Genomic DNA, 25,533 nt, shown 5'->3' on the forward strand with positions numbered 1-25,533 from the left:
AGTGCATTTTCTTTTGAGGCAAGTCATCTATTATCAGCACAGTTTTCCATCACTCAGGAAGCTGTGTGAAACCAAGGAAAACATTTCCATATGGAGAAAGTTTCAGTGTTTTCTTCCAAGGAACTCTGCAGCCAGTTCAATGAAACACTCAAAACCTGCACTAAACAGGCCCCTGCCTCCTGCCTTTTTTCTTCATAACTAGGAAAACCAGTGTATTTTCTAAAAATGGTTTCCATTTCATAGCCTGGAAAATAATATTCCAAGTGTCCTCCCTCCCCAGTGAAACTATTTCACATAATTCCCACAGCATCTGGTTTTATTTCAGGACTTTTGTATCTGGCTTTACCATGCAAATGTTACAATTGATACAAGAGATGGGAACTAAAACGGGGGTGAGAATTTACAGTGTGTTTATTCTGACTTGTGAGAAGCTTTACTAAGGTCAAACTATCCTTTTGGATATGGGGATCCAATCTGCTTCCAGTGTTTTCCTCCTGAATTCAACACAAGACAGAAATACCTAAAGAAACAAGGAGCTTTGTATTCTCTCTTTTATTGAGCCTTAAATCATTATGCCTTTCTATAGGTGGCACAATCTATACTTAAACAGGACAAGTGGGAAAACACATGAAATCCAGCAATTTGTAACTGAAAATGAGAAAAAAATGGGTATTTCCTGTGTGGTTTTAGGTTTTCGCAGTGAAGGAGGCAGGGGAAAAAATGCAAGTGAATTTATAAGCATGATATTTCTTTAAAGCCTTTCCAAAGAACTAGGAAATAATCAGGTCTGGGCAAAGTTTTGATAAGCAGCTTTCCAGTGAGGAAATGCAACTTTTTTGCGATAATGTTGGCCAGTGGCAGAAGAAAATGGCTGTTTGGGTACTTCACTGCTACTAGGACACAAAATCCCTCCTAGCAGGATCTGCTTAGAAAGCTTCATCAAACCCAGTTACCTGCAGCACCCCAAATCCCTCTACCACTTCTACTCCAAATTCCAGGGACATAGGGGATTTGCTTACCAATGACAAGGTATTTCCTGATTTCCCAGACCATGGGCATCTCTGTTACACCAGTGATGGAGCTTTGCCAGGAGAAGAGGACTCTGATGCCTCCTGAACCACTGTTCCTCAAAAACCGTCTCTCTATAGTACTCATGCTACTATTATTACTACTATCATCATGACTACCATCATTTCTACCCTCTGGTTGTGTTAAAGAGTTGTATACTCCTCCCTGTCAAAGGAGAAGCAGCTTTTTCACTCATTCCAAGCTTGCAGGATAGAACCACAGAATCAAGTAGGTCAGAAAAGACCTTTAATATCAAATCCAACCATTTCCCAGCACTGCCAAGACCACCACTAAACCATGTCACTAAGGGCCTCCTCTACACAGTTTCTGACCACTTCCAAGGACAGTGACTCCATCACTCCCTGAGCAGCCTGTTCCAGTGCCTGACTACCCTTTGGGGAAGAAACTGCTCCTAATATCCAGTCTAAATAACTGGATAACACCCTCCACACCACCACAATCTCCAAAAGGTGAAGAGTTTTCTTTAGTTTTCTAATTTCCTAGTATGCTAATTCCCAATATTAATAATCACTTGCTGCATCTGGTTGCCTGTGCAGTATTTACCACTTGAAAGGATTTAACATGTATCTGAACATACTTAGTCTGGCACAGCATTTGATAGGGAGGAACCCTGGGTGCCCTACACTGAGTAAAGCCAGACTGCATTAGCTCTCAGGGGCTTAATGCCTAGTATATTGTAAATATATAGCTTTAAACATATCCACTTTTGATCTCAAATCAGAGGAAGAATAATAAAACAAGCCACTAAAGATGGGAGCTGGGGAAGATGCAGTGACTAAAAGCATCCTTTGTTTTGAGGCTAAGCTGGCTCTGAACCAGAACACTCTTACTAGAGATGAAGAAAGCAGTTAATTTGTTCTGCTACTCAAAAACAGATTAAAGTACAAGACTAAAGCACGGTAAATAACATCATGTTCCTTCTCAAAGCCAATCGAATGGTTGTATAAAACAAACAGAATCTTTTTATAATTCAAATAGGAAAGGAAAGGAGGTTGAATTTGCACAAGACAGGCTCAGGCTGAGTGTTTTTCAAAGTACTTTTCTCTCCAGGAGAGAAGCAGCAGCAACCTGTCTTCCATTCAGGAAACACTTGGCATGCTGGCAAGTAATCCATCAGTTCAAGCTCTTTTTTTATATCTTCAAGTAATTATTTAGAGCTCACAGTGCATTAATTTAATGGTAAATCTCATCTACATAGTATGCAAAAAGCTCACATTTAATCAGAAATCAGCCTCACGCTTGCTAAATACCACTCACCCTCACTGCTTTGCCCAATCTGGAGGAGGACACGGGTCTGCTACTCACAGAAGGCAGCAGAAGTTACTCAAAGCCCAGTAATTCATCTTGATCAACACCATGGCCAGTCCAGGGCTGGGCGAACAACTCACATGGAACAATTAAACCAGTTCAGACAATTCCAACCACCTTCTCTGCTTATGAATTGCCAAATGACTTTAATATTTTGTAAGTGCAACAAATACTTACACACGAGCACACTAATTTTTACACTATTTGCACTAATTTACACTCTTTACACTAATAGAAACATCTGGAAAGGCTGCAGGTTTCAGCAGGAGCCCTGAAGCCCCACACCTCCCAAACACTACAACATGTTCCAACAAACATATAGGAAGTGATGATGTTTTTGATGGACAGTGAGTAACAGCAAAGCTGGTTTCAGGTATATTAGGAGCTATGTTAATCCCCACTATACCTAAGCCAAGTGAACGCGCAGAAGGGCTTGGGAGTATTGGTTGATGAGAAGCTCCTCATGACCTGGCTGCACAGCTTGAGGCCAGAACCCCGTGTGCTAAGCTACAATCCCAGAGCATGAGGTCAAGGGAGGTGATCCTGCCCCTCTACTTCATTCTCATGAGACCCCATTTGCAGCACTGTGTGCAGTTCTGGTGTCCTCAACATAAGGAGGACATGGAGCTGATGGAAGAAGTCCAGAGGAGGCCACGAGGATGCTCAGGGGCTAGAGCACCTCCTGTATGGAGACAGGCTGAAAAAAATTGGGCTGCTCAGCCTGGAGAAGAGAAGGCTGCATGGAGACCCCAGAGCAGCTTCCAGTGTCTGAAGGGGGCCTACACGGATGCTGAAGAAGGACTCTTCACCAGGGACTGTAGCGACAGGACAAGGGGTGATGGGTTCAAACTTAAACAAGGGAAGCTCAAGTTAGATATAAGGAAGAAGTTCTTCCCTGTGAGGGTGCTGAGGCACTGGCACAGGGTACCCAGAGAAACTGCGGCTGCCCCATCCCTGGCAGTGTTCAAGGCCAGGCTGGATACAGGGGCTTGGAGCAAGCTGCTCTAGTGGAAGGTGTCCCTGCGAGTGACAGGGGTTTGGAACTGGATGAGCTTTAAGGTCCCTTCCAACCCAAACCAGGCTGGGATTCTGTGATTTTAGCAATATTTTCAGCATCCTGTCTTCCCTGCACCAGTTAGGGTTGGAAGCTGGTGAGGCAGATCAGAGAATGAAATGGAATTCTACCTTTGACTGCCCAGACTGTGATCCAGCAGAGCACTTAACCTTCAGGCACCTGGGCAGTCCTCTTAACGTCTGTGGCACTGTGGCACCTGCTTAAATGTAAGTTCTACTTAAGTGCTTTTCTGGGTTGAGGCCTCTAGAGCTGAGCTTGAGCCATAAGGGTTAATATTTTCAAACCAGAGTTTTTCACTGAAGAAGGTGTTTGTCATCCTTGCCCCTTCCAAACAGTTTTCCCATTTTATGAGCTAATTAACTCAGGTAGCTTTAAAATACAGTTGCATCTTTCTTGGGTTTTGTCATGTGTCACCACCGTCTAGAGAGTTACTATTATCTTACTTGCACAGGAAAGTACCTGCAGAACACACCAGGGAGGAAGCCAACCTGCTCGTTGGATAAATTTATACCTAAAGCTTCAATAAGAAACCCATTATTTCATGTTTGTCTACAGACACAAGATATATATTAATTAACTAAAGTACTGCTAGTGGATATATGCAAATGGAGTGGTATCAGTCAAGACAAGATCACCTTTTTCTTTTACATTTTGACTTTATTAAGAAATCCTGACTGCAGTTCCTTAATATTAGATTTGTGCCTTGAAGCTCAGTGCTGGGACTGAAAAGAAAATCAGAATTTCCTAGTGCTGCAGAAACTGGTGCAAATAATGCAGCTTTATAATGAAGAATTCATGTGTAATCCCAGAGAGGAGATAACCATCCAGATCTGCCTTAGGCACAAAGAACCTGAGTTTATTTTTGTAGAAGGGACTTAATTTTGTCAACGCAACAGACTTAAATTGGGAAAGACAATTAGGTATAAATTTACATTTAGACTAAATATATCGAACTTAGTATGTAAAATAGGAGGGTTAAGTCCATAGCTCTGCTTTTCCAAGACACAATGTGATAGCAAAAAAAGCAGCAGATAACCCAAAGCAATAGGATAACAAAGGATGTCCCACACTGGCTGGCAAAGTGATAACTTTAGGAGGAAGATGATCTCTCAGTGTTGTCACTCCCTGGGGTGATAGCTGGCAGGACATGAGGTCAAGCAGCACCTCCAAAGTGCCTCACTTACAGCCAGCGGCACTGGGGATGCTCCTGGGTCAGCAGCTCTTAAATGCTTTAAGCCTTTGCCCAGTGTTTTGCACATAGAATCAGAATAGTTAGGGTTAGAAAGGACCTTAAGATCATCAAGTTCCAACCCCGCTGCCATGGGCAGGGACAACTCGCTCTAAACCATATTACCCAAGGCCTCGTCCAACCTGGCCTTGAACACTGCCAGGGATGGAGCAATTACAACCTCCTTGGGCAACCTATTCCAGTGCCTCACCACCCTAACAGGAAAGAATTTCCTCCTTATAGCCAATCTAAACTTCCCCTGTTTAAGTTTTAACCCATTACCCCTTCTCCTACCACTACAGTCCCTAATGAAGAGTTCATCCCCAGCATCCCTATAGGCCCCCTTCAGATACTGGAAGGCTGCTATGAGGTCTCCAAGCAGCCTTCTCTTCTCCAGGCTGAACAGCCCCAACTTTCTCAGCCTATCTTCATACGGGAGGTGCTCCAGTCCCCTGACCATCCTCGTGGCCTCCTCTGGACTTGTTCCAACAGCTCTATGTCCTTTTTATGTTGAGGACACCAGAACTGCACACAATACTCCAAGTGAGATCTCACTGTCCTTCACAGCTCCCATACCAGGGGAGATGGGTACCTCTGTGCAGGAGAAGCTATGATAATTAGCAATCTCGTTGCTGACCTGTTCAGCTCAGCAGCCTGCTTCCAATATCTCTTCTATCTTATTTGTCGCTTTGGTGTCATTCAGGAATTGACTGTGCTCAGGGTATATCAGTGTTTTTATAATTGCTTCTGAGGGTGCATTTTGTTAGCTTTCTGAATGAAAGATCTAAGCTGGATATTAGCCAGGACTGTGGGTAGGTGCTGTAGCCTTTAGTGTTTAGGAAAAGCTAGCATGAACATTGCTAGCAAAGACATGGTGAATGGTAAAGAAACTCCTTACTGTGTGCTCTTTTCCATCCAGAGATGTTGTTCCACCAACCAAAGGAAGGTAACTGATACCCTTTAGCTTGCAGGATTCTGTAGCACAAGTGTATCTGTGCTAAGCCAAGCACTTCGTATGCTCCCTGGGCCACCCCATTCTGTCCCTGGAGCTGTGGATGGAGAGAATTAGTCCAAATCCCCAGGTTGAAACATTCCTCTGATTTTCCTTGGATGCTCTGTGCTGGCAGGACACATCCCCCTCTTCCCAGTGCCCTCCAAGCAGCCAGGAACTCCAAGAGAGTAAATCTAAAACCACACCTGAGGCTCTGGCCCCTCTGGTCAGTCTGGTTTTGTTGGCTTTGCAGCTGTAGAACTACAAACACAACTTAAGATTGCATCCAGAAGTGGAGTGTTTCCTCTCTCCTTCCTGGGATTTTAGGTTTAAAACCATACAAATGTACAGAGCTACATCTGTTTTCTATTCAGAATTTTAGCTGTGGCCACTTCAAACTTGGTGTGCTTTGCAAAAAGCCCATTTTCCTTGTTGGATTTTTTACAAGGATCAGGAGCTTGGGCTTTGGCTGCGAGTATTTAAAGCACCATTCCTACAGCTTTGGTTTCTGCTCAGTCAGCTCCAGATCCTGGAATATCTCACTGCTGATTTTGTTAAGCTTTGTTTTCTCTTTATCTGTGCTTACTCCAGTGGCATCTCCAGTGGGTGCTCAGAGGTAGAGCGGGTCACAACAGATGACGCACACAGGGGAGGGTTTCAGCCACGTTTCTAGTCCAAGCTCATCACAGCCACTGAGGCATCCCCTGTAGTTTTCTTGCACCTCTGCTGTCCAGAAAGGGAGGAACTGCTGCCCAGCCTTGGGGCTGTTGATGTGCCATGGTGATAGGTCACCCTCTGCTTGCTCCTCCCCTACCTGTTCACGCACCATCCTCTCAAGGCAGTGGCATCGCTTCTTCACTGCTTTCACTTCACTCACTTCACTTTGACACAGGCATGTACAGCTTCTCTTACTGATCATACCTGCTTTACTTGGACTTGACCTCTTGGCCAAGGGTTTGCTGAACCCCCCTGTCTCCTTGCAGAGCCCCCATATTGCCTGAAGATACATCTCCATGTGCTTCTCTAAGGCCATAGAACAAAAGCTTCAAAATTCAGGAAGTGTAAACATCATTAAGAAAACAAACCTATTGGATCCCTGCCTCAGAGGTCTCAGTTCCTCGGATCTGGAGGAGCTGCAGGAGCAGCATACAGACCTTTCTAAGCAGGGCATCTTAATGGTAATTTTTGCTGACAGTCAGAAATCAGCCAAGTGAACCATTCTAAAAGCCTTTCAGAACTGTTCATTTGCATCATCTGCTGCTTTTGTCAGATACACGGAAGAGTGTCTTGTCTTGTCTTTTGTCTCGTTTTTACAAGAATTACGTTGTCTATTGAGATTATATTACAGGAGCAAACAGCTCAGAGTTATCATTTGTATGATACAAGGAGAACGTTCAAGAACAGTAACAGGATGGTTACTTCAGCTGAAACTGACATTAAATATATATTTTTTCATAATGTATAAGCTTAACAGTAATTGAAGCTGCATCCTGTGTTGACTGTGGTCTCCAGAGCGTGGATGGGCTCATGGAGGAGGATTTCTGGTGAGCAAAGTATGCTATTTGGTTTGGCCACATGAGGTGAGGGACCAGAGGCAGGTTTGGGTTTAGTGTGTTTAGAAGTCTCTTTGTGGAGCAGATTTTGCTGTTCTGGTGTGTTGTTAGTTTAATGGACTGGTGATGTGGAGATGTTGTCCCCATGACGACGGGAGCCACATGCTCTGGAGGGAAGTTAGGAGTGTCCTGCTGTGACCACAGGTCTCTTGAGAGGGAAACACAGGACAAGGGGGAATGGCTTTAACCTGCCAGAGAGGAGACTGAGATGAGCTCTTAGGCAGAAGTTGTTCCCTGTGAGGGTGCTGAGGCGCTGGCACAGGGTGCCCAGAGCTGTGGCTGCCCCATCCCTGGCAGTGTTCAAGGCCAGGCTGGACACAGGGGCTTGGAACAAGCTGCTCTAGTGGAAGGTGTCCCTGCCTGTGGCAGGGGTTGGAGCTGGATGAGCTTTAAGGTTCTTTCCAATCCAAACTAGGCTGGGATTCAATGATTCTATGAACTGTATTTTCATTTTTTGTGAGGGACGCAGAATCACTCCTCCCCTCTTCCCAGCATCTTTCTAAATGAAATAGAGAACTACCTACCTAAAAACTGAGAAGACACGTGTCTGACCTGCTTTGATTTCATCAAGACTGGGGAATGGTGCGGCAGTCTGCATGTTTAATGGATTTGCTTGGCTCTTTCTGTGACACGTATAAAGAGGAAAAGTGTGTTTAGTGGCGTCAAACTTAGAAGACATGTAATGCTTAAGAGGGAGATATGTTCAGTGCTTCTGAGAACATGGTATGAAATGGGGGACTGTCAGGTTTGTTCTCTTTGCAGAAGTTCTCTCAGTTTTACTGACCAGGCTTCCACGATGTGGTTATAATCCAAGTCCTAAAAAACTGAATGCATAATAAAATACGTATGGCATGTCATCATTTTCAGTTATATTACTGTAACTGGTACATATATCTAAAGGCAATGATGGCTATGGAGAAGGAAGGAAGGTACAGAGAGAGCTGTAAATTTCTTTTAGACATTGAAACATCTGAAGGAGGAACTATAATGGTAATATACAATAAACCATTTTTTTTATCTTCTCATAAAATTCTATCTCTTCCTTCTTCTCTAAAGTTGATCTGACTTCCACTATGCAGCTTTCAGATATAAATCGATGATTAACTAAACAACAGGTATTCATAAAACTCCTTGGTTTATAGCAGCATTTGAAGTAGTGCATGGTACATGCTTTTCAAGCAGATATACACACCTCAGGTACATTACTGGAAGTGTAGATAAATGAATAGTTACAGCTGGTAGAGGTTGTGTTCAGTCAGTACTTACCCTGCTGGTGTAAATTCATGTAGGTTTATGGAGGAAGAGCAGCAGTATGGTTTTTACAGCTGCAGGAGACCTGGCCCAAGACTGAAGATATCCAAGCATTGCATTGAGGAAATGATAAAGCTTCTGCAGACTTTTTATGGCTTAAGAGCACATCTCAACAAGTGCAAATGAGATGGCTTTTTTTCCTGGTTTTCCATATTTCAGTTCCAGTTAAGAGGAAGGCCTAGGGCATTTTGGGACCGGCTGCTTTCATTCCTGGAAAGCTTGCTGTGAAGGAAAAAGGAGAACTCTATTCTGAATGAGCAGTTTGTTCTAGATTAGACTCATTGAAAGCATTTAGCTCTTAGCAAATGTGTATCATGTAAATAGAATAGACTGTAAAGAGTATCTGATAATGTCAGTGGAAGAGCATGAAAACCCCATTGTGCAAATGCTCTTGATAATCACCTGCAAGGGTCTGTGGCTCTCAGAGGTAAACAGACATGCAGGTTTCTCCATTAGAATTGCTTCAGAGGCATTTGATACTTCAAACGTAGAATCATTGTTGTGATTGACCCACATTTGATGTAGTGTTGTAGATGCCCCACTGATTTCTCTGCCTCTCGCTATTCTTCGCTTTATGAAACTCTATCTTCTGCTTGGGAAGGTGGGGATTGGTGTTACAGGGTCTGGCCGTGGGCAGTTTCTGGAAACTTTGTGTCAGTTTGGCAGCAAAACCACAGAGATTTATCAGGAAAGGAGTGGAGAAGAGGTCATTGCTATGGCTGCCCACACCCGGGCTGCTCTGTAACTCTGGGACCTCAGAAATCGTTTTGTGTTGGAAATGGTTCAGAGGAGGGCAGTGAGGGTAATGGAGGGTACGAAAGGGCTCCTGCATGGGAAAGTGCTCAGTGGTGAGGGCATCTGGAGCCTGGATAGAGGAGGAGGGTGTGGGAAAACTGCAAAATCAGAAGTGCCACAGGGCAAGCAAATGGAGAATTGTTTTTTCTTGGGTCATTCCATTTGGACACGCACCAAAGGGAGCACAAACACCGAAGCAGATGTTTCTTCAGAGTATGTATGGACACTTGGCTGCTGCTGCAAGTTCACTTCTTCCAGAAATTCCTGGATTAATTAATGGATGAAAAATGCACTGAGGGCTGTTAAATTTAGAGACACTGCCCTGGCTCTAAACATCATCCACAGCTCTGCCCCAGGCCGGGATGGACTCTGGGGCAGCAGCACTACACATTTCTTCTCTTCACCAAGCACTGGCTTTTGGCCACATCCAGGTTACTTCTCAGAAGCCTAGTCTCAAAAACGACTGAAGGAGAAGGGAGGACTCCTGAATGTTGTCTCTGCTCAGTTTATCAGTCTCTTCTGCCTCACCTATTTCCTTTTCTTCTTACTATGCATGCAAAAGAGACGCACCTCGAACATGTCTGATTGTGGCCATGTGATGCTGCTGTTGGTGATGCTGCAACTGAAGGGCTTTTTGGTGGAAGAATCTTCTCTTCCATCTCTTGCTGAAAAATCCAGGAGGGGCATGTGTGTCCTTTGTAATTAAAAGAAAGAGTTGGGTATAGGGAGTGATTCATCCTGCTTAAGTTTAACTCCTGCCGTGGGAGTTTGGATAAATGCCTTAGGCAGGATGGACTACATTTGGGATTGCTGAGAGGAGAGGCATTTCCCGGTCCTTATTTCACCTCTGTGTGGCCTCACTTCACAGCTCATGTGTGTTTATAGAGCAACTCTGGGAAAGCCATAAAGCACAGAAGATGCACACAAATTTACAGCAAGTGATTTCCAAGTTGTTTCCGCACCCTGCCGCCAGCTAAATCATAATATGTAGGGGAATCGCTCAGAAAGGATTTCTTCTGACAGAGCAAATCAGCTCAAAATCTCCTTGCAGGAAGAGGTTAAGCACAGCAGACCCAGATCTGTCAAAACTGCACTCATTTCATCATCAAGGCAGACAGTGTCTTCTCTTCTGCTGGTAGGAGGGTGGTATTTGTTAACCTCAGACCCCTTCCTTTCTCAATCCATGTCCTTTAATCACCTGTTAATCAGATTAGCGTGCCTGACTTTATCCTCCTCATTGCTGCCGTACTTGCCAGCCCATCCTAGCCAGTTTAAAGTCAGCATTGGCAGACATTAGAGATTTTTCTGTTTGATTTTTTTTCCGCTGTTGCTCTTCATTTGACCTTTCCTTGTACATCACTAGTAAAGATGCTCAAAGATTCTGTTTCCTTTTGCGCGGGTGCTGCATTTGGCACTCCAGTTCTGCAGCAAGGGCTGATGCGTCAGCGCTTCCCTTTTAAACCACTTCAGGGAGTTTTAGATGGGCCATAAAATATGTGCTAATCTGAAAGCTGATGTGCAGGTAGCAGGGACATGCACCCTGCCGTTGATGAGTTGTAGAGATGAAGCTGACAGAACAGACATCTCAAATGTGTTTTCTGGCATTACTGTTATGCCAAAAATAGGGGATTTTTTTGCACATGAACAGTAGGTTAGAAAGAAGACAAGCAGAATCAATGCATCAGTGGAGATCAGGTGAAAAAAATCATTGCAGGAAATATTTATACTCTCAAGAAGAGCAGCTTTGAGAAATTGTCCCCAACTCAGAAAAGATGTTTCTATTCTAAGAGTGATTGAAACATTGCTTTAAGATAAGAAAAAGGACAAGTGTTGAGGATGCTTTAAGTATAGTGCTACAGCTGGTATCTAAGAGGCCCATGGGCTAGATCAAGGAGAGAGAGGTCTCAGTGGCCTTAACACCAGCAATACATGAAAAGTCTGAAGCTGGCAAACATGACACCATGGACCTGAACTATCAATGTGAAAATGTTCCTGCCTTCCAGCAAGCAACGTGACAGTCAAGCCACTTATCTTAAATATTTGGTAGCAGGCTGTGGAAGAGCCAGGCACTTCACACCTTAGAGAACTGATTGCTGCTGCTTCCTTCTTTATCATGTCAAATGTAACTTTTAACTTTATGGTATTCATCCAGTGTTGGAACACCACAGAGTCCCAGACTGGTTTGGGTTGGAAGGGACCTTAAAGCTCATCCAGTTCCAACCCCTGCCATGGGCAGGGACACCTTCCACTAGAGCAGGTTGCTCCAATCCCTGTCCAACCTGGACTTGAACACTGCCAGGGATGGGGCAGCCACAGCTTCTCTGGGCACCCTGTGCTAGCACCTTAGCACCCTCACAGGGAAGAGCTGCTACCTAAGAGCTCATCTCAGTCTCCCCTCTGGCAGGTTCAAGCCATTCCCCCTTTTTCTGTCCCTACAAGCCGTTATCCAAGGTCCCTCTCCAGTTTTCTTGTAGCCCCTTATCCCGTGCCATACTGATCAATGACCTTTTTTTGGATTACTAGCTTTGACTGTGATCTGGCAGGGAGTTTTTGGGATTTGGGAGTTTTGGGACCCAGGACCTGCCTGTAGAAGTCTCATTCCCGGATGGTCATTATCTCCTTTTTCCTTTCTGTATCAGTTCTTTGAAAGGCAATGCTATTTAAAGGCAACAGATGTTCACTCCAAGCCTGTACAAATATAAAACATACTTCATGACGTCCTGCCTTGCGATTCCTGCACATTGCATAGGAGCTGCTCTTTAACTTACTGTGGTGTCCTAGAAGTGGCATGATCATCTCTTAAAGAAGTGAGCTAAAATTACTTCCTTATCAACACGTACAGAGCAGCAGGTAATAACTAAAGTTACTAGAAAATGCCTGTTTTTCTGCTCTCATGCTTTTCAAACTGATCCATACCAAATTTCCTGTGGGCAGAACATGGCAGCTCCTTGGTGTTAGCTAGAAGGAAACCTTAAAACACAAAATAGAGTAAACTCAACTGGATTTATGAGGTTTGCAAGCATAAAAAGGCAGTCTTTATTCAGGCTTTTTCCTGTTTTTCTTTGTTACCATCACAATAGGTAGAAATTTTCTGTTGAAATGGGTTGTGGTAATGGCCTTCTGCTAGTTATGCTATAAATGTTTCCAGTAAATTGAGTTGCCTTGCTCTGATCTCAAGGTCTTTGAGAGATGTGTGATCCTGCCCACTCACGGTATGGGAAATAATCCCCTGGGCTGAGGATGATTTAAAAGAGTGTTTGAAAATGTATTTTCTGGGATTGTTTCATCAGTTTTCTGTTTTGGTAATTGCTGCTGCTTTGAAGCAATGCTTGTGGATGCCATCTGAGTCAAAACCAGAGACTTGGTAACTTTGAATGACGTCCCATGGTTAAGGTGGGTGTCATTAAGAGGAGCACTATACTATTGGAATAATCTCCCCATGGAAGTGATGGTTTCTCCAACAATGGACACTGTTAAGACTGGGCTGCACAGGGTGCTGGGACATCTAGTCCTAGGTCATGCTTTGCCTAGAAAAGTTGAGCCAGCTGATCCTTGAGGTCCCTTCCAGCCTGGTACTCTATGATGATGATTCTATTTCAAACCAGTGAGTATGAGCATGACAGGCTGATACCTCTGTGACCTGTGAATATCTGGGGCCATTGCATCTTACAGATCTAAGGGGGAAGCACAGCAAACCAGCAGCAGGAAGGGTGGCCACAGCCTGTGGTTGAGAGGATATAATCTCGGGCAGTGCATTACTTAAACCTCTTGCTGCTGCGGGCAAAGTGGCTCTTGGTGTTTTTCTGCCAACAGTCTGCTTGATCTCCAGGGAAGGCAGGTTTCTAATTGAGGAGCTGCTTGCTGTGTATTCACCCTGCGCTCTGATTTATGTGTGCTGCTATTGGAATACATATTCATGACATCTTTTGCATAAAGTAAAGCAAATTATTGTTGTGAAAATATATAGGGCAAGAATTCCTTCAATTTGTTACCTCCTGAAGTGTCTCTTGTGATTCGAATGAAATGCAAAGTGGAGGGATTGGGTTTGCATTAGGCTGGCAGGGAAGGAGGGTGAAATTCATTAGAGATGTCCTTTTGTGAGAGGGATGTTGAGGATTAATAAATGTTGACAGACCCTGTTGTTCACACTCGGATGCATCACCAAATCACTTTCTATCAATGTGTGACATCAGTTAGATTATTATCAGTTATATTATAGTAACGATGAGGTTACTATGGTCACAGAATCCCAGCCTGGTTTGGGTTGGAAGGGACCTTAAAGCTCATCCAGCTCCAAGCCCTCCACAGGCAGGGACCCCTTCCACTAGAGCAGCTTGCTCCAAGCCCCTGTGTCGAACCTGGCCTTGAACGCTGCCAGGGATGGGGCAGCCACAGCTTCTCTGGGCACCCTGTGCCAGTGCCTCAGCACCCTCACAGGGAACAACTTCTTCCTTATATCTAACTTGAACTTCCCCTGTTTAAGTTTAAACCCATCACCCCTCGTCCTGTTGCTACAGGCCCTGATGAAGAGTCCATCTCCAGCATTCTTAAGGCCCCCTTCAGATACTGGAAGACTGCTATCCTGAGTGCAGAAAGAAAACCTAATATATACTTCAGCTCCATGGTATCAAATACATTACTGGTTGAGGTTTTAGCTAAAGCCAAGAAAGTTCTGGTCAATCACCTAACTCTTACTCAATTTGAGGAAGGTACTTGGCTGGCAGCTTCACAGCAGCACATGCAGGAGGCAGCCCAAGTTGTAAAGGTCAATCTGCAACATTTTCCCTTGCCATGGGACTCCTGAGACAACCCTGGAGGAGATGAATGAAAGCTTCATGCAGTGTTACTGGGGTTAACTACCCTGCCTGCATTATGGCAGGGGTGATCACAGTGATTAGATCATCTACAAGGCTGTAGCCTTGCTGTGAATAACAAACGCACCACAGGGAAGCCAGAAAGTTCACTGCCGTGACAGCATTCACTTCACAGGGAGCTCTGACTGGGAATGCTGTTCAGAATGAGTCCCACAGAGCACCACCTCTGCAGTCTCCACCGAGTAACACAAGGACACAGCAGACTGAAGGATAAATGCACTGGGAAACATAAATCATGTCTAGTTATTTCCACTGCTATTCAAAATGATGTACAGGGCAAGTCTCAAGTGATATCATATCAAGAGACATGTATTCAGCAGCAGCCTCTTGCTAGTCACAAAGGGAAAGAGGAGATTTTTCCAGGACAGAAGGAGATAAATTACCAGCTCCCACTGAATTTTGCTGGAATTTTCTCCTCCTTGTCATGCTGAAGCAGCCACCCAAATCTGCTGGTAGTGGAAAAGCTGTGGAAGGAGTGAGCCAACTAATTTGAGGTGACTGAACAAGCTGATACTACTTGCAACTATCATTAATCCTGGTAGAGTCCAAAGATGCCAACACCTTTTACAAACATGAGATAATGCAATTCCTACCCCAATCAAGCTTCACATATACAAAAGCTACCTGAACAAGCTAAATCAGGCAAAGTGAGCTCAAACACCTAAAACAGGCCAACAAGAAAGCTGGAGAGGACTTTTAACAAGGGCCTGTAGGGACAGGACAAGGGGGAATGGCTTTAACCTGCCAGAGGGGAGACTGAGATGAGCTCTTAGGCAGAAGCTCTTCCCTGTGAGGGTGGTGAGGCTTCTGCAAAGCTTCAGAGCAGGGCATGCCTGTGTACCAAGCATTAACATTTGTATTAAGTGTTTTACATCTGCTTTGTACTCACTGCTTGTGACAGCACAACAGCAAATCATGCCCAGGATGCCAAAAAGCAAAAGGTCGGGAGGCAGGTGACTGACACACAGCCACGCTGGCCTGAATGGATGACTGTAACGTGGCCCAGCCTCTCACAGCTGTCCATAGGCTGAAATAAAAGAAAGGGCTACATAGCAATCCCAGAGAAGGATACCAGTCTCAAAAGGATTCAAACGTTCAAGCAGTAAGTGCAGGGTCCTCCGGAAAAACTGGGATGCACAAAGGGCACATGCAGGAGTCAGGGGAGAAAAGCCTGCTTTAATCTGGGAGTGAAGCTGGTGTTGCCATAGGGCTGGGACAGGATTTGGTCGTGACAACTGTTATTGCTACTAGAGTTTTCTGCTGACTCAGCAGAACTGGGACAAACACAGGCAGGGAAATGCTATCACCATCAGGCTGTCAGTTGCCTTTTCACTCCATCTGAGGAGTTCAGATGGAAAAGAAACATAGCCTGAACACTCCCCAGAGCAGAGGCTGCGATTGCAAGAGGGGCTCTTGGAAAACAGCGGGTTTGATTGGCAAAATGAATGGGTTTGACCTGAAAGTCCTTGAGAATGGGTGACTGCAAAGCCTTACGGAGACACCGAACACACTAAAAACTGGTTGGGAATTTCTAAGTACAAGCTTTTTGGTTGAAAAAGCATTGGAGTGTAACAGCACTGACTACATCTTCACCAGGAACCAGCCTCAAGCCTTGGAGAAATCTATAGCCACAGAAGAGAGAGTTATCCCTGAAAACCCCCAATGCTCAGTGATTACAAGGCAGGAGCACCCCCAGGCCTCAGGCTACTGCCCTGTCAGGATGACCATAGGTCATAGGAGTGATAAAATAAACTCTGTGGCTCTTGATGAGGTAAGGAAGAGATCTGTGTCCCACAGCCCCAGCAAGCACATCACAAGTCAGCCTCCTCATAAGAAAGGACAGATGAAAAGACAAAAAAAATAACCTTGCCTTTGCATGATGAACAGGGAGCTTTCAGAAAGCTTTATGAATATAATGGGAAGCAAAAAGAACCTCATTTTTCATCTCAGTTTATTATGAGCCTCATTTATTGGTGTGTAATTTCACGTCAGATTTTCTCTTGGCATTTCCCAAGTGTGCTTTCTGTAACGAGACAAAGTTCAGTTTGGCTTGGAGTTGGTTTTTAGGCAGACACAAGCCTGTTTTTTGTTTTATAGGGTAATTTATATTGCAGACATTGTAGGCACATGCACAGAGTAAATGTGCTGCTGCTCACCTTGTAGAGTGAAGAGTGAAAGTAGGAAGCAGCTCTAAGAGTTATTGCTTCAGACACCCAGAAATACTTTAAAGGACAGTTGTCCTCCAGGGAGTGATGCTATAAAACCAGCTTTCAGGGGGCCTAATTTTGCTACATCTCAGCAATTTCTGACCAAATTGCAGCTGCCAGGTACTTGGAGAGCCGGGACCACTCCAGCTCATGCATCATCCCCCCATTAATGAGTGCTCAGTGCTGGAAATGTGACCACAGTCCAGCAACAGGGGTGGGAAGGGATGTCCCAGCACTGCTTCCGCTCAGCAGGGCCCAGAGGGCTAATAAAGCAGCAAACCAGTGTGCCTTGCAGTAGAAGTCTGATCATACTTCAGCTGCTCATACCCATCCCTGCTGTTCAAGACGACTTAAGTAATTTATTTCCCTGCAAGAACACGCACGGTGAGAGTCAAAGCATGGCTGTGCTGATACCACCTAGGCCAACTCCTCCTCTTCCCAGACACACCAGCCTATGGTGAACATCAGCACAACAAACCTCTGGCCCACACAGCCCTTAAAATGCCCATTAATGTATCCCAAAGATGCAAGCTGGACCCCATATTTCAGTGTGCTACAACAGCCCTGCCCAGCCAAGAAACGCCTCCTGCTGTGGGAAAGTCTCTTGAGTCTTCCCCACAACAGCAAGGGCTGGCTGGATGCAAGTGCTGCATAGGGAGGCACTGGAGGTATCTCTGGGGTTGGAGATGAAGGGAAACCATTGCCCGAGCATCAAACTGCCAAGTACCTGAAATCTGTCTTGCAAAACATTTCAACCAGAGCTCAGAATGGTGCAAATATCACAGCAGACCATGTATTTGCCTACGTACCTGCTGTCTTTTATCTCAACAGCCACAATAACATGGCAGACTAGAGGGGCAGGATCACCTCCTTTGACCTGCTGCTCACACTCCTTTTGATGCAGCCCAGGACACGGGTGGTTTCTGGGCTGCGAGCGCACATGGCTGGGTCATGTTCAGTTTCTCATCAGCCAGCACCCCCAGCATTGTCCAGTGTGTTAAACCAGTGTCTGGCAGATCCCAAATCACTTGCCTGCCAGAGGCACCGATCCCGTGAAAAATCAGCACCAAGCTGACACCTGCCAGAGTTTGAAGTGAAGATAAGACACGGCCGAGCCCTGAAATCGATTTCTTCATCCACCACTGAATCTCAGCTGCAACACACGGCCTATTGCACGACAAGAGTTATCACGCTTCCCAGCAAAGATGATCAGCATCCTCCTGGCATGAAAACCAACTTGTCAGTAAAAACACTAGAATCAACGGGGGTGAAAACAGCGGTTCCATCCCCCTCCTCTACCTGTCCCCCTCTGTCAGTGTAACAGGCAGGGATGACAAATCATTTTCTATCAAGAGGAAAGAGAGAGACGGGAGCTCTGTGCCTGCAATTTCCCTTCCCAAGGAGGGGCAGCTACAAACCACCCAAGCACAGCAGCAGCAAGCAGAGCTGTTCCCTGGCTCCCAGCGCAGAGGTTATAGCCTGTTTAGACATAATCAAAATACAGCTCCATTTCCATAAAGGGGGTTGTGATGAAAAGCAATTTACCAGTTTGGAAAACTACACCAGAGCTTCTTATAAAGCATCTTCAAGCACCTACAGTAAATAGTGAGCTGACAACTAAAATGACAAACACAGAATCTGAATTCATACTTGTACTGATTCCTGCTCTTAAAATAAATGCAGGCAGTGATTGGATATTGTTCAGGGGTGCAAATATTTCTTCCAACCACACAACAAACACTCTGAAGAGTAGAATCAACTTCTCTAACAGAAATATAGGTACAAATAAACCGTCTGTGGCTGTGCATGATGGCAATGTATACCACTTCTAAAGATCTATTTCTCAGACCTTTTCCAAGGTCATTCCTGCTTTGTCTATTATTTGTTCCAAGTTAACTTGATTTTTATTTAGAAACAGCCTTAAGTCCCAATTTCTAAGTGGATTTAGGTGCCTGAATGATAAAATTCTTTTTAAAAGGTGGTCGTCAGTTTAAATTGTTGGCAGGTCTGGGTTGTGGGGCGTGGGTCTTTTTATGTTTCCTAAACTGCAGGAATATTGCTCTTGGAAATACATAGGCAGGTCAGTGATACCCTGCATCAAGCCCACTGCTGTTACGGGTGCTCCATGCTACAAGGAAGCTTTCTGTGCCTGGAGATAGAGAAAGGAGGTGTGATCCATCCCCACACAGCTTTGTCCTGCAGATCAAGCTGGGCCCATGGTAACTCCTATCTCTGTCAAATAAAAATTCCCTGGGCTTTAGTGGTTCTCCTTTTGCTTTTACTACAGTTTAGCCCACGGCTTTTCAAACTGGGTCATGCTCTAACCTGAGGGTGCTGAGGCGCTGGCACAGGGTGCCCAGAGGAGCTGTGGCTGCCCCATCCCTGGCAGTGCTCAAGGCAGCTTGGAGCAAGCTGCTCTAGTGGAAGGTGTCCCTGCCCGTGGCAGGGGTTGGAACTGAATGAGCTTTAAGGATCCTTCCAACCCAAACCATTCTATGACTAACTCCAAAATAAGCCCAGAGTTTCATCCCTTTCCCTTCTTGCCAACAGCCCCACTCAAGCATTTCCCAGCATTGGCACTGATTCTGCATCATCTGCATCTGACCAGCTTTGTGAAGATTGTAGCTCCTCAGTATAAATTCTCAGAAATATCAAAAAAAGAGGATATTTGAACAGTGCGTACTCCCCAAATAATCAATGGGAAGCTGGTGATTCTCCCCCAAAGCCTTCAACTGCTCAAAGGTGTGTTTTCGTCTGTTGATGCTCAAACACCTCCTGCAACCAACCGCAATATAAAGCTAGGAGGCATCTTGCAACAAACTCCCTGCTCCTCAAACTCCTCCCCTCAGAGTTTTGGGCTGATTTACTTCCACACTTCCCAAAAAACCCCCTTTGCTACCTCGTGTAATTCCATGACTAATTCATCTCAGCAAAGCTGGGTGCAGATGGGTGATAAAAACCCTTGTGCATCCCAAGAAGCCTGTTTCAACCCTAACTACTGAGTCCCAGTGAAACCTCACAAGCCTAAAAAAGCCTGATGAATAAATTACATGCTTTTCAGCTACCTATTTTTCAAAGTGATATAAAATGGAACAATACTTTGTCACAGATCTCCTGTTTCCCACCCATGCTGGTGCTGGTGAAGCCAGCAGACATGACAGCACCAGAGGAACACTGGAATTCCCACCCAGACACTGATGGACAGAGTGGTTAAAAAGGGATTTCAGGTGGTGCCAACCATCAGCTATCTCTGCCTTGCACCCAGACTTCAATGTATTAATCAGAGAACTGAGAAGGAGAGAGACATTTGAAGATGCTGAAACAAAAAGCCCTGGCAAGACAACATTTCTCATGACAGCAGTAACACACATCGCAGAGACAAAATGTGACACCTGGTATGTCTGCATGTTTGCTTGACATTATAAGAGAAATTCCACCCTAACCAGGGGTACTTTGATGACAGGCACTAACTATATAGATATTAGGTTCATAGAAGTAGAAATCCAGACATATATCTGGCATAACAATGGTATTTATGCACTCCCCATTGTGCTCATGTCTTTCACTCTCCATTTTAGAGACGTGCACAATGTTATATAAAGACACAGGGTATCTGCATCAGAGCCTGTGTTCCCAGTTGGAATAGGAAAACCAGCCTGTGCTGGTGCTATTATTACAAAAAGAGAGGAAATAAAATCAAAACACCTTTCTCATGACTCCGAGCCCTGCCCTGACATTCCGCCTCTGCTCCCACCCAGCACCAAGAGGGATTTTCTGCCTCCTATAAGGCTGGATACAGGCTGCCCATCCCTCTCCTCAGCCCCAACAGAGCCATGGATACCACAAGAATTGCTTGCTCTAAATACCCTCACTGTTTTCTTCTTAACAAAAAGATATAGCCATCACCAGGAAGAGAAGGATTTGATTTTCTGAATGCAGAAAGAGTAAAGCTCCCCTGTGGAATTTAAATATACCTATTTGACAGCTTTCCTGTTTTCTTTCCTGCCTGACCCTCTCAACATTTCAGCACATGAATAATCGTGCCCATACAAACAAAATGGGATCCTTCATGGATGAAACGCACACAAGAGATTTGTATCATTAAAATGCTATTTAATCTATTTTTATGGTTTCTGGAAGATTGAAATGTACACAGGCATGGTATCCTCTGGGAGAGGATCGATGTCACTGCCAGCGCACTTTTTGTGCCTAGGTACCTGTAGGATGACAGTGATTATTAAAGAAATCACCACTAACAACAATATGCCCAATGCCCTCATTGTACCCACTGGATTTTTAAAGCTCCATATTCCCTTATTGCTGCTCTGCACATGGATGCAACCCTGCCTGCTGCAGGCACACAACTGCTGCCTTGGCAGCACCAAAATCTGGCCTGTTCAATCTAGATGACAGATTTTTGGGGAAAAATATCTGGGATATCAGGAGGACATGCTCTGCTTCTCCTCTGGAAACAGTCTTCAAAGATCCAACCAAACTTCAGACAATTCAACTTTCGCAGAATTTACTTTCATAGTAAAAAGTAGCTCATCATTAAACCTCAAAGGGATCCCTGAATTGTGCTTTTCTTAATGAATTCAATAATCGACTCTTACTACACAAATAAGGTGGGGGATGGATCAGCTAATGAGCACTCCCAGTTAATTGCTTTCTTCAAGTGACAATTTGTACAGATGATACCACCAAAGTAGTAATAATATCCTTATTGATTAAATTAATCTCTAAAAGACAGCTCAAATAAGTTTAATTAGCAATGGATGGCAGGAGCACAAGATACACTGAAAACAACCTTGTAACCCATCCCAGACTTTGAAATCATGGCAACAGTCATGCAATAGACTCTTGCATCTTTATTCCAATAGACACGTGAAATTTTATGGAGCATCTTTAGTGAATGCCTGTGACTAACCATGAAAACCCATTAAATCCTCCCTGCAGAGGAAAAGTGAGACACGCAGCAAAAGCAGACTTTCCACTTGGTCACACAGTCACTGGTACCACAAACAGCTCTAAAAGAAAGAAAAAGGAACAGGGATGTTCAGAGAAGCCTCAGTGCCAAAACTCACATGTGGAGCTGGTGGGGACCCAGAGCAGCATCAACACCGTTAAGCAGTGGAAACTGGACACCAGGTTTACCACATCAGAGAAGAACCTCTTAGTTGACTCACAGCTTGCATAGAGAGTGCAGGTTATTCCTCCTGGGACCAACAACAAGAGCTGGGCTACCTGCTGTCTCTATTCTGGTAGTGAGACCAAGACCAGGTTCTAGATCTCTCCACATGCCCTGGCTCCAGCAGCTTCACAGGCATCACCTGGTCACCAGCAAGAAGAGATTTCCACAAACAGTCTGCTGAGGGATGTTATTAACACATGAACAGATCAAGTGTTCGGTCCTTGAGACTGTCAGCACTGTAAGAATGACCTGGCACTATTGTAATTTGGTTGCAAGACACACGTTCAGAGGGGAATAAAAAAAAACATGTTGAAAACCTCTCAGTTGAAATATTAGCTTGAACTGTCTCACTTAGCAAACACATCTCTGCTCTTTGCCAAGAAAAGGGGAATTAGACTCAATCCTGCCTCAGGAAGTGAAGCAGTGGACATCAGGGACAAAAGGAGTGAACAAACACAACCTTCTGGAGATACTCCAGTGTGATAAAAGAAAATGCAATAATAGAGAGAACAGCATGTTCCTCTTGCAAGGGCCAAAGCTACCCTGCAAGCAGAACAGGAATTTGCCTGGGGCAGCCACATGCTTAATGGCTTCATTATTATTATTATCTGAGCAATTTGAGGATGCTTCCCAGCACAGAGGAGAGCAGCGAGCCCAGAGCCTCTGTGCATGTAAGGGGTTTATTTTTCTCATCTAGCTGAATTGAGCAGCTGAAAGAAACACATGGGCTGTTCATTTCTCCACACACAGGAGCTCATTTCAGAATATTTGAAGTCAATGGAGGTGATCCTGCCCCTCTGCTCTCACAAGATCCCACTTGGAGCACTGTGTGCAGTTCTGGTGTCCTCAACAGAAGGACGTGGAGGTGTTGGAGCAAATCCAGAGGAGGCCATGAGGATTTGATAAGGGTCTGGAGCACTCTGCCTATGAAGACAGGCTGAGAAAGTTGGGTCTGTTCAGCCTGGAGAAGAGAAGCTGCATGGAGACCTCAGAGCAGCTTCCAGTATCTGAAGGGGGCTACAAGGATGCTGGAGAGGGACTCTTCATCAGGGGCTGCAGAGAAAGGACAAGGGCTGATGGGTTTAAACTTAAACAGGGGCGGTTCAGATTGGATATAAGGAAGAAGCTCTTCCCTGTGAGGGTGTGAGGTGCTGGCACACGTGCCACAGGGTGCCTGTGGCTGCCTCATCCCTGGCAGTGTTGAAGGCCAGGTTGGACAGGGCTTGGAGGAACCCATGGCAGGGGGTTGGAACTGGATGATCTTAGGGTCTTTTCCAATCCAAACCATTCTATCATTCTATATTAATGAAACAAGACTCTTGTACAGTCTATGGCCTTGAATCTTCTAGGTTAGGACAGCTTAACCTTCCCAGTATTTTATTTCATTTAGTTATTCAGATTACTTGCATTTAATTTTACCATAATATAGTTAACTTGTGAATTCCCCTGAAACACTGTAATTTTTCCATGTCCCTCCCTTAGCTTCAACATGTTTATTATCTCATTTTTTGTCTTGGAGCATTGTTGATAATACATGAATTTAATGTTTAAAAAATGTCACATGATTGCCAGAAAGATGATGGAATTTGCCCCACCATCAAAAAGAAAATAAGTACTTTCTGTATTTATTCTCATCCAAAAATCACTGAAACAAACAAGGAAGCACCAAATCACTTTTCTGACTACAGACATCCACTTACCAGGCAAACAGCAAAGCACCCACAAAAAGCCTCATAATTTTCTATTCAAGTTGATACTTTAAAATGCTTTTATTAATAAAGAGCCCTACGTTACTGGTAATGTGATCTGGCTGGGACACACCCCAGACACATAGAGCACAAGCACAAAGGAAGGGACCATTAGAAACAGCTATAACCATCCGAGACCCGACATCTGTTTGAATCCATAACAATTCTCTGCTTCCTTGCACACACAATGACTAACCTTGAAAAAACTATTTATAACTGAAACCATACTATGAAGTGGCACTCCAATACCTGGCAACCAGAGACACATCTCCAGGACCTCTCTCTGCATGTGCTACCCAACAATGGCCAATGGCCATGACATGGGACTGATATGCCATGGGCTCCTGGTTGCTAAATCATAGAATCATAGAATAGTTAGGGTTAGAAAGGACCTTAAGATCATCAAGTTCCAACCCCCCTGCCATGGGCAGGGACACCTCGCTCTAAACCATATCACCCAAGGCCTCGTCCAACCTGGCCTTGAACACTGCCAGGGATGGAGCATTCACAACTTCCTTGGGCAACCCATTCCAGTGCCTCACCACCCTAACAGGAAAGAATTTCCTCCTTATATCCAATCTAAACTTCCCCTGTTTAAGTTTTAACCCATTACCCCTTGTCCTATCACTACAGTCCCTAATGAAGAGTTCATCCCCAGCACCCCTATAGGCCCCCTTCAGATACTGTACGGCTGCTATGAGGTCTCCACACAGCCTTCTCTTCTCCAGGCTGAATAGCACCAACTTTCTCAGCCTATCTTCATACAGGAGGTGCTCCAGTCCCCTGATCATCCTCATGGCCCTTCTCTGGACTTGTTCCAACAGTTCCATGTCCTTTTTATGTTGAGGACACCAGAACTGCACTTGCACACAGACCGAACTCTGGAGTTCAGGAATGGCTGAAAATTGACTTTCTACACAGTCTTACAAAGTGGATTTCCTAAGAATTTTGGCTCTCAAAACCACCAATGTTTTTAATACCTTGACTGGAATACACAGTGTATGAGTGTACAAACAGCAGAAACACACACAGATTAGAAACTCAAAGTCCCTTGGGAAGAGAGGGATTACTTTTTTCCAAAAGGATGTTTATTAGCTAGCCTTTCTAAAAAGTTCAGCATGTGAAAGAGGCCATATGCTCACCACTTGTCCCTAAGATATCCACCTTATTTTTTCAGTTAAGAAGCCAATCTTCCCCAAAATCCCCCTAAAACCTAGCAGATGGGCTGAATTACCAGTTGGGAGATGGCTAGTGCCACAATAATATTATTAAAACATCCCCCAAACAAACAAACAAGGACAGCCACAAGAGAAGCCTGGTTTAGAGCAGGATCCCTCTAGACCCAAGCAGTGATGTGCATGATGATGTGCAATAATTACTTCACACAGAGAAGAGTTATGTGGCATTTAAAGCCTTTAATTTCTATTCCCTTGTTTAAGTGAGATTATTGCTCCCTGTAGCCACTAACAATAGATTTCTTAAGTTTCTTCTGTCTTGCCAGGAAAGCAAATATCCTCTGGTAAATCTATGAACTGAACAATGATTTCTCATTTTCAGAACAGCACAGTCAATCCAATTTTCCAGTTATAAGTCTCAAGCCTCTCCCCATCAGCTTGTTAACGTAAGTGCTGTACTCTAAAATACGCCTAAAAGAATCTCCATAGGCTTTGCTATCCCAAGTTGCTTCTGAACATTGAATTCATTGCTTATGAATCACTTCGCTGTATGTAAACACTTGAATCACTAAGCCACATCTAATACCATTCACAGTAATCAAGTGATGCTGTCACAGTGGATTCTGGAGCGACAAATGTCTGCACGGGTGCACTGAAGCAGCTCTAAAAACAGGGCTATTAGTGTTTCACTTTTAAAAGCAGGTTTTGCCTGTTTGTGAACGCAGTTTATGTGCAGATGCAAAATGCCTGTAAAATATTGTCAGGCCTTGTGTCTCCTTGAGATACTCACACGAGTTGCACCAACCCCACTAAGGCTGTCCAAATGACACTGTATTTTTCCTGGTAATTGAGGCACCTATGAAATTATAGGAATGATGTGACAATGTGATCTATGGCTTAAGCTGCCATGCCATTTCATCTCAGTACC

At 44.5% G+C, this 25,533-nt stretch overlaps 1 protein-coding gene across 2 annotated transcripts in view; it reads right to left on the reverse strand.

Annotated features, from left to right (window-relative positions):
- The window catches only part of GALNT17 (polypeptide N-acetylgalactosaminyltransferase 17), a 182,893-nt gene that overhangs the window by 42,811 nt on the left and 114,549 nt on the right, over window positions 1–25,533 (reverse strand). The window lies entirely within an intron of this gene.

Source organism: Neopsephotus bourkii, unplaced genomic scaffold, assembly GCF_033783945.1.
Source record: "Neopsephotus bourkii isolate Nb327-2 ecotype Australia unplaced genomic scaffold, CSIRO-AGI_Nbou_v1 NB_1154, whole genome shotgun sequence".
Taxonomy (NCBI): Eukaryota; Metazoa; Chordata; class Aves; order Psittaciformes; family Psittacidae; genus Neopsephotus; species Neopsephotus bourkii.